Raw genomic sequence first — 10,186 nt, forward strand, 5'->3', positions numbered from 1 at the left:
AAAAAAAAACCTCCAGAGGAAACACGACATCCATCACAGCTTTGTTGCACAGCCAGGGATGCAACGCTCAGAACATCTCCATATTCCCGACACGAGACAAGTCAAAACAAAAGGGAGAAAAATAACAATCCAGGCAAAAGGTGCTGTTGGGGAAAAGGAGGAAAACTGTGATGCCATTAGACATATTAGAGTAGATCAGGGGTTTGCAGCCTGTGACTCTGTGGACCTTTCACAACAAAAAGAGACTGAATTCACCAGTAGTATTTATTAGGTCCATTTTTCTCATCATTAGGTTAGAAACTGTTTTTGTAGATGTTTGGGAAAAGGGGATGGATACATCTAAATAGTTTTTTTTTCCTTTTTAAAACCTAGAAATAGAAATAAAAAGATGGTTCTGTCCAAATGACACTCAGTAGATATTAAAAATTACAAGTAATCTTTTTCTAAATTGACATGAAACCTTGGTGGCTCTAAATGAGTAGTTTTTAGCAGGATTGAGGCCAAAAATGGCTTTTTGTATTGCAAAGGATGAAAACCCCTGAGGCAGATAATTACAGACATTTCGGTAAATAAACTTTATCCCCAAACCTTCTGCAGCATTTTACTTTTTGCTGCCTTGATGACTGTGTAAAAACAATTTTTTTATAATTATATTGAGAACACTGTTAGATATTAAGTTCTGTAACATTGTGTAGTAGGATTTGCGCTGACTTCCTAGAGTGTTAAAATGTTGTGCAACTTCTTTTTTAGCTTTTTTTTGCCAAATATATTTGATTTTACCAAACAAACTAATTCTAGAAAATAAAAAATGCAGTTATTAACCGATTACATAAAGAAGCTACCCAAAGGGAGAATATTTGAGCTTGAATGGCTTGGTTAAGGTGATGACACCTCATCTAAGTAAGAATTAAAATATCAGACTTTAACTAGGCCACACCAATATCTTCAGTTACATTTTTTCAGAATCCTTCAGAGGTGAACTTGGTCACATTTGGATCCTTGTTATGCTACACAACATAATAAAGTGGCTGGTGAGTGTATGTGCACACATGCTGTCTGCATTTATTATTTATTCCTATGCATACAGAAAACATGGATTTAATTTTGAAACCTATTAAGTCAAGTTCTCTCACTCAAGTTGCAGAAGCATCGTTGGTCAAGGCAAATAAAGGAAGAGAGCAATAAGGAAAAAGATTAATCAAAGTTATAGATGCATTTATTCTGTTAAGCTTGTTTGGGGTGGAAATAATTGATGCACAGTGATAATTTACTAACCACTGAATACATTTGGGCAGATTAACACAGTAAAAGATTAATTTATTATAAAGCTTTTAATGCATGTTTTACTTGGAGTCCATTTAAGTACAGACTATGCTGTTGATGTATCTGTTCCCAGAACAAACTAATTTTTGCGTAACACGCTTCCAAAGGCCCCTTTAGTATTATTTTCTGTCACAGAGAACTCTAACCTCATGATCAGACTCCTTCCTTAAAAGCTGCAAACCACCATCATCCTTTGCTATTCAACAACGGCAAACCTGAAATTAGACTCTCTGTAAAACCTGTTTGGATGAGCACACCGCTGCTCCTCATTTAAACTCTAAATGTCATGTCTGCTGCAGGATAGTGCACACATTGCTCTGTCACTTAGCAGCAATTTATCTGTGAACAGCAATGTCCCACACCCATCTCCACATCTCCTTTTTTCCCTTTTTACCACATTTTCCTGCGCCGTCTCTCATCTCCCTCTCGCCGTTTCTCTCTCCCCACTTTCTGTCTGCTCTCATCTTTTTCATTTTCTATGCCTTACCTTTTTCCCCCCGTGCCTCCGTCTCCCTCAGCCCACCCCTCATGCAGCCGACCGTCTGCGTCTCGTCTCATTTGCTCCCCCCTCAGGCTTTGTAGGACACAGCATCCGCACGCCAGAGGAGCGGGGCGAGGAGTCGGGGAGCCGATGAGTCTCACACACCTCTTTTTGTTCTCTCTCGTCAGCCAGCATTGCGCTTCATGAATCACTGTAACGTTACACAGTGTGAAAATCTATGGGAATTCCTCTGAGTATTTTCTCTGTAAGCAGTGAAGCATGTGTTTTTATCTCTTTCAGTCTGACTTTGTTACCAATCCTTAGGATATAGTGTGTAATGTTCCAGCACCGTGCACTCCCTATGTTTCCATCCTCATCCTATGAAACAATCTATGGATGAATGAGGCTTGACCTCATTTAAAATTTGTTTACACGCAAAATTACATCCACATGTTCGTGCAAAGATGTTTGCTCCTCTTGAGCTTCGTCACATTTTGCCACGTTGCAGGAATATTTCAGCTTCCAAAGCAACATTTTATAAAGAATATTTTTTCTGACAATTTAAAGTAATTTTTATATCCAGACTTAATCTCATTTAACTTATATTAATTGAATAGTCCGTTTTCTGTATTTTTTATTGGCTGTAGGTATAATCAATACCTCTGAGGAATAATTATCAGATTTCATCAGATTCTGCTTTGTTCATTTGTTTGGTTAGGTTTTAATCTGTATATTTCCAAGCCAGTATCGATACCCAGCAGCCACATTTAGCCTAATTTGCACTGACTCTTGTGCGATGACCTAAATGTGATCAGGACAATGACCTGATTCAGATTAAGCAACATGTCTTGAGTTAGTGGGTTTGTAGGTCATCAGTTTTACCGCCTTTGGTGACACAATTTATTTCCTGCCTCCTGCACAGATCCAGGGGTTGAACCTTCAGGGTTTGAGTATTTTACAGAACACAAAAGGAACAATTCATTCTTATATTATGGTGTCAAATTCTTCACTTCCTCTTTGAGTCTTTGAGAGACATCCAGAAAGGTTTTCCATTTTTCTACTGCCACTTCCTTTGGCCGTATCATAATAGGTTACACCCACATCGGGTGGAGAAATGCTTTTAAAACGTCCATTTTCTCTCCTAGATACTCCAGAGTAACAACCAGTTCTACCATTGATGTGAATCTCTTTTCTCAACCAAAGGTTTGACTGAGATTTCTCAACAATCCTTAAGTCAAATACACAGAGCTCCTCTTTAATGTATCAAAAACTATCTGATATTACAGAGGAAATCAGTATTTAGTAATACTTCCCAATGCCTGCAGCAAAACTACACAACCTCTACAAGCAATGGAGCAACCAAACAACTAACTGATAACCATGAAAGAACATAGAAACTGGCATGTCAGCAAAAATTGAGGCTCTCTTCAAAGATTTAAGGACAAACTTTAGAGAGGAATCACTTTCTGTCTGGCCTTTTTAAATGCAAAGCTTATTTCATGCACCGCTGCAGATTGTTAAAGACCTTGGCATGATTCATCCTTTTAACTGATTCATTCAAATACTTTAGTGGAGTGACTGTATAGATATTTGGATGGGATTTTGGTTTTGTACTTGATCTGTGGACTTGCTTTATCTTCCCCTGCAGGCAGCGTTGGGTAACATTTAAAAGGTGCAGAGATTCTTCAGAGCTCCAAATAATAAAACAATAGAAAAGCTTTAATAAGAGACTTTTATGGAGGTATGTTTATCACGACGTTGTTTTCTGAATTTCAGGTTTTTCAACATAACTCTTCTACTTCTATTCGTTCATGTGGGATTCCACAGGACTGTCCTCTTTATTCCTCAGTCAAAACTGGACACCATGTCAGATTCATTGCTATGAAGATCATTTGGTATCCTGCAGCTAACTTTATGACAAGTGGATTGTCCATATTGTCTCCAGGTGAGTTAATCATAGAATGATTGTAAACTGTATCAGCCCAGCCGTCGAACTTACACCCCCTTTTCTCTCTGTCGGTGGTGCAGCAGTGATGTCAGGGACTGAAGGCTGAGTTATAGTCACTTTCACCTTTATTGAAGACAATCTACCACATATCAGGGCTTATAGTTGTACTATAATATAAATTGAGCATTTTGAAGTGGTGTGAATAATTTTTGAAGGCACATTGCTTTTATTTATTTATATTTTAAATAAATGATAGAAAATGGCCTCTCATTGTAAACCACCGCATTTCCTTGGGAAAGGTGACTGATCGCCTTTTCCACACTGTCATATTGATTTTTGTGTCCTGTAGCACAATCAATGAACCAACAACAATGCCCCACAGCCTGCAGTTTTATGCTATATTGCAATAAACTCATAATATGCTATTGCCTGAGGCAATTTTCATTAATGACGCCTGAAAGACAAAGAAATCTTATCCAACATAAAGTACTCCTGGAGCATGACTGTTGTCCTTGAATGCTGACGGTGATTTTCCAGAATGTGCAAACCGGAGAGGGTGAAATCAGCGAGTTGATCACTCCTCAGAGGACCTCCTCAGGGCGCAATATGTCTTGCGCCTGTCAGCGGGTGACCTTTATGTATCCCTCCTTGATTTCAGAGTTTGTAGAGCGGCGCTGAGTGTCACAGCACATTGGGAAAGGGCAATATTCTCCATGCTAAGGAGAGACCGGCGACATTGTGAATCACTGGGGAATCGGTGACTTATTTTAATGGCGTTTAAAATACTAGAGGGCAGGGCTTTCAAATGAGCATGTCCTTGTATGTTCATGAATTTCCATCACTGGATAGTTTTACAATCATGTCCGGCTCTGTCTGCGCTGCTTGAAGACCGACACAGGCCAGCGCTTTGCAAAGAGGACTGTTAACCCCGGCCATTTTTGTGTCAGACTCCATAACAGTGTTGCTTTGACTGGTTTATTAACGTGCATTAATCTCCCCCGGTGGCACATTCACAGCAGAGGTCAACTTTTGCCATCCCAACCTTGATTGACCATTTCCATCAATCAAAATCAGATAAAGGTGGTTGAGTAGCGCTTCCCAGTCAATCTGCATATCAATCTCAGCGCACACAAGGCTGAGGTGACCCCCGGTAGCCGATGCAATTGATCAACCTCAGCAGGGCTTTATAACAAAGTGGCATTCAGTTAATAAAATTAACTTTGGTGTAATCCTTCTCTGCTTCACAAGCTGTCACAGGTTCCAGCAGAGCATGGTGCAGAGATGTATACTTCACTAGGTACACGTACTCAATCACTTGTTAACATAAGTAGTCCCTCATCCAATTCCATGGCAGTATGCATCTCTGTGAAGCTCAAACTGAGCATCAGAATGAAGGGAAAAAGGGTTTTGGATACTTTGAGCATGGCGCCAGCAATATAATTTGCAGGAATTGTTCCCACTTATATATGGAAACACACAACTGATGGTCTGACAAAGCTTGTTCTGCAAGAAACTAACTTCTTCTTCTGTCAAAACATTACTGACAATAAGGCATTCAATACGATGGAAGTGTTGGGCTCCTCTCCAGATTTCTTCTGTCACTTTTTTTGGCAGTTAAACGACTAAAATCATCAAATATCACTAAATTAAAGGGTGTAATTCCCTTCAGTGTTTTTATGAAATTAATATGATGAACCACATTTTAACATTTAGCTCCTACTCTGCCCAGACCTGTCTAATAAAGAAATTATTCAAACAGAATCTGTCTGACAACATGTGTACAGTTTATTTACACAGCACCAATTCACAACAAATATTATCACAAGGCATTTTACAAAAAAACCTGTTATCAAAATAGACTGAAACATTTATATGTTAAGAAACTGAGCAGATTGAATCAAGTCACTGGCGTGAACCATGCAGTCCTCCTGGACGTAGCGCTAATCTCTTGTGCTGTATCATTGACTTTGCAGCAATTCCTCATAAAACTCCTCTGCAACAGGAAGAAACAGGAAGTGTGTCTGTGCACTAAAATGTTTGCTGATCATTTCCACAGTGTTGCTCATCTAACCCTAACCCTCCTCCAGAGACACCAGATCTCAAAACAACAGAGCAATGGGAGATTTCCACAACGGAAATGCAGCTAATATAGACTTACCTCATTGAATCGACGTTAAAGAGAATTAAGGCAGTTCTGAAGGCAGAAGTCTACTTGGTAGTGTAAGGTGTACCTAAGAGAGTGACTAGTGAGTGTATTTCAACACACAAGAGTGGAAAGCGTCGCAGAAATATGAAAACAATAGGAAGAATTGACCTCCGATTTGTCAAAACCTGGAGAAGTTTCAGTTGCTTTTCCAGCAAGCGTTCTCTATGAAATCGATAGTTTCATGGCCGTAGGAGTGTAACTTTTCCCTCTTCTTCTGTTTTCTTCTTTGTGGGACGGAGAACACTATTGAATGAAATGGAGTGTTCTCTTGTGACTTTGCCTGACATTCGCATTTTTGTTTATTTATTTATTTATTTATTTTTGCTTTTCCTCTCCCAGGAAGCGGTATTGTTCCTTTCTCGTCAGGCTTTATTACATCATCTGGTTTCACTGAGACTGGCTCACATCCACCACAGCACAAGCATGTCACACATTTTCAGACCGGCATCCAGAGAATGAACAGACAAAGATGATCGGTTGCAGTTATTTACAAATTTACGCTCGCCTGGCAGTCCTTCGTTGTGTCCAATTCCTGTTGTCTGGCATACAGAGCACTGTATTGTGCTTCCATGCAGAAGCATGCTGATATATGCACAGACAAATAAAAGACACTAACACAGGTGTACACACCTTAAAGACCTTCATGTCTGCATCAGAAGATAAGAAATCCAAGGTATCCCTCTCAGAGGAAGATATCCGCTGGTGCCCCGCAGTTACAACCTAAGCGTAGTTTAAGGGGAAAAAAGGACGGATAGTTATCTTTAAAAGGTCCTTTGGCTTTATGAAGCTGTAAACTCTGGATTTCATTGCGTGAAGACAGTATGGGAGTCGAGATAAGGGACAAAGGCCTGAATGGAGTTTACGAGTCCTGCTGTTTATTCAAAGCAAGAGATTCAACGGGAAGGTTGGCACTTTAACCTATTGAGCCGCAGACAAAGGTGTTCAAGAACATGTTCCCGCTTTCATCTTATCAACATACTGTTCCCTTAATCACCCTTACTGTTGGAATAATCACTGTTAGGACAACGAAGCAGCTCATAGTTATCAGTACTGGTGAAATAAGTAAATTATCTCAAGGTGTAAATTGTTTTCTTTCTATTTTTGCTGGGGGTTTTTAATAAAGTCCCAGTCTGAACCTTTGTTTTCTTTTTTTATAAACACCAGATGCAAACATAAACATTAAAAAGACTTTGACGTGTTAATATATACATTGACTTTTAGTGGGGACAGTATTTGTCAGGTGTTAGTTTTAGTTTTGTTGAGGCAAATCTCAGAGCAGATCTTCATCTTTGAGCTGAGATCTTGAGGCGCTTTGTTGGTGTTCATCACACCAAGAAAGACAAAAAGATAGAATTGTGGAGGAACTTAATATGGACACCAAAAGTGACATTTATTGACAAAAAATAATCATCAACTTATTTCAGCCTCCCAAGAAATTAAATATTTATCAACACTGTCTGGACTTAAAAATCGGGTCATGATCTGAATGAAACACAATATTTTATTCAAAAAATATTGAAAGGAGTCCATGAATCCGATAAAATATTTATTCTAGCTTGTAAAAACTTGATTTTTCATAACAGAGAATATCAGATGTAAAGTGATTTGTTCGACACAGCACTGCAGCAGAAATGAATCACCACTCATCAGTCATTATCGGTGACAGATCGTTGTAGCAGCAGCAGACCAACGTGTCCCCCGGTGCCCCGAAATGAAAGACGAGCCCGTGGCTTTGCACTTGAACTGTACTTGCCCTCTCTCCCGATCTCCCTCAGATCTTCATCTGACAATACTGCCTAAATAGCAAAGCCTTTTCTCCCATTTCTTTAGAAGTGTCTGAAGTGCATTCAGAGGAAGTTTGTGTCCTTGTCCTCATGGTTTGTTCATTTATCTCAACCTGATGAAGGTTTTATAAAAACTTAATAAAGAAAGCTGTGACTGCCAATCTTTCTTCAATTTATTGACATTTTTGAAGACAATAATAACATCGTATTGTCAAATAGTCAATGTTAGTCACAAGTGGAAGATAATTTTCAGAGTGCAAGAATAAAGGAGAGTCAGAGACAGACAGACTCACCCGTCGATGTGACTGCTGACCGGATTGACTGCATGTAAAACAGCCTAAAGCAAATATTTATAAGGATTTGTTTTCTGTTTTCTCCCATTAGTTTAGATAAGAGGTGATATGTTCATCGTGTTAAAATTAAACAATTAAAAAGCCTGAACTGATGAATAAAACAGATCTAAATTGTTCCAGTTGGTTTTTTTCACTGTAAATTATTTTGGAAGCTTTAAGATTTGAAACTTGGAAAAAAGACACAAACATAACTTGAATAAATTTACCCTCTGATAAAAAGTATTAGAATATTTTATTTTAATTTTAAAAATGTAAAATAGAAATAATTCCTGTAGTATATAGGAGTACAAAGGTAAGAAGGTTCCCAAACATTATTTCTAGTAACTCTTTCGTTTCTATGAAAATCATATGATAAGTAAATCCTCTTCTCTATAACAGAGTTTATGTGATACTCCCAGCTGAAGACACAACGTAGGTCACTATTTTGGGATGTTTATGTTGCAAATGTTCCCTGCTTTCTATTTTAAGTCCCAGGCTAATCTTTGTGCCCACAATCAAACACCAGTGACCTTCATATCTGCATGAGATGAATGCTAACGTGCATCAGTCATTCAACAGGCGAGATGGAAGCCATGAGATACAGACACATAATCTGATGAAGGGGAAATCCAGCAGACTGCATAAAGTCACTGACTTTACAGCTTTCACTGTAGACGATTGACTTTACAACAGTGTTTCACACTAAATATGCATGTGGTGACAGTGGAGAAGAAAAACTCCTGAAATCAAGAGCTTTGCTTATTGACTCCACTCTTCCTTCAGCAGACCTGAGCAGCACCTACTGGAAATCCTGCCCTCCATTTCAGTTTCAGAACCAGGAGGAAATCTGCAGTCTGAGAGTAAAGTGGTCTATTAGGGACATTAAACATAAGATGAAGCTTTCTCATTAGTCAATATGCATAAAGCAGATTTTAAAAAATATATATTCTGTATTAACAGGAAGCCATTAAAAAAAACAAATTATGCCCTTCTTCTTCAGACATGTTGGCGCTTTGGAAAACTGCTCCAAGCTGTTACAGTCAGTCATCTGCCATTTTAGCTTCAAAGCTCTTCGAACGCCTTCAACAGTCAATTAAATTTGCCCTCTCGACTGACACTTTCCCCATCTGAAGACTTAACTGTTCTCTTTTACTTTTAGCTTCATCTAACGGTCTTATTTAATTATGAGTGGGGCTGCAACTAACGATTATTTTAATAATATTTTTTTTATGGAATGGATTGTAACAAAATAATAAATATGGTGCTTCAGCTTCTTGTTTTGACAGTGATTTATGTAAGAAGCTTAGACATAACCTTTAATTTAAAAATGTATCTATGACAAGTACAACCTGTCCATAAAACTATGTTTTACCCAACAGACAAACAAGTTCTCCTCCAAAGTAAACAAATATAGTTTGACAGCATAAAATAGAAAAGGAATTGTTCAAACTTGTTGCTAATGTCTCACAGCTGCAGAGTAGGATGTCGCTTCCTGTTCTTTTCACCCTTGCCATTAAACTCTATGTAAATCATCTTTTTACAACATAATTGTTTAACTAAGATTGATGTCTGCATTTACGCCACTCTCCTCCTTTCTCCGTCTTCGGTGTCAGACCGCCGGTTTTTCATCTTGAATAAACATCGCAGTCGGCAAACTAAGTTTTAACGTAGCATCTGGCCAGAGACAGTTTGGCAGTTTTTCTGCGAGGTGGTTAAGTGGGGCCTTTAATGAAGATGCATTGCACCTTTTCCAGATTTATCTCCAATCGTATGGCATGGCAGATGCTGATGTAGTGAACAACCTCCACGGCAAAAGCCTCTTGTCTCCATACACTGCTGCCTCCTCATCAAGCTAATATGCTGTAGATCCAAGCAGCAGTTCTGTTTGCATCCCTGCAAAGCCCTCAATGGGAGTTCACTGCAGAGCCAGGATTACAACGAGAGCGCGGTGTGCGTGCGTGTGTGTGTGTTTGCGTGTGTGTGGGTGTGTGTGTGTGGGGGGGGGGGTTGGTGAGCGCTGGCTTATCTGGCTGAGCCTCCGTAGCAGATGGTTGTTTTTATAAGCTTTAGAGCAACTCAGTCATCTTATTATGCACAGTGTTGGGTTTTTTT

This window comes from Poeciliopsis prolifica, unplaced genomic scaffold (genome assembly GCF_027474105.1).
Source record: "Poeciliopsis prolifica strain line A6 unplaced genomic scaffold, Auburn_PproV2 SCAFFOLD054, whole genome shotgun sequence".
NCBI classification, from domain to species: domain Eukaryota; kingdom Metazoa; phylum Chordata; class Actinopteri; order Cyprinodontiformes; family Poeciliidae; genus Poeciliopsis; species Poeciliopsis prolifica.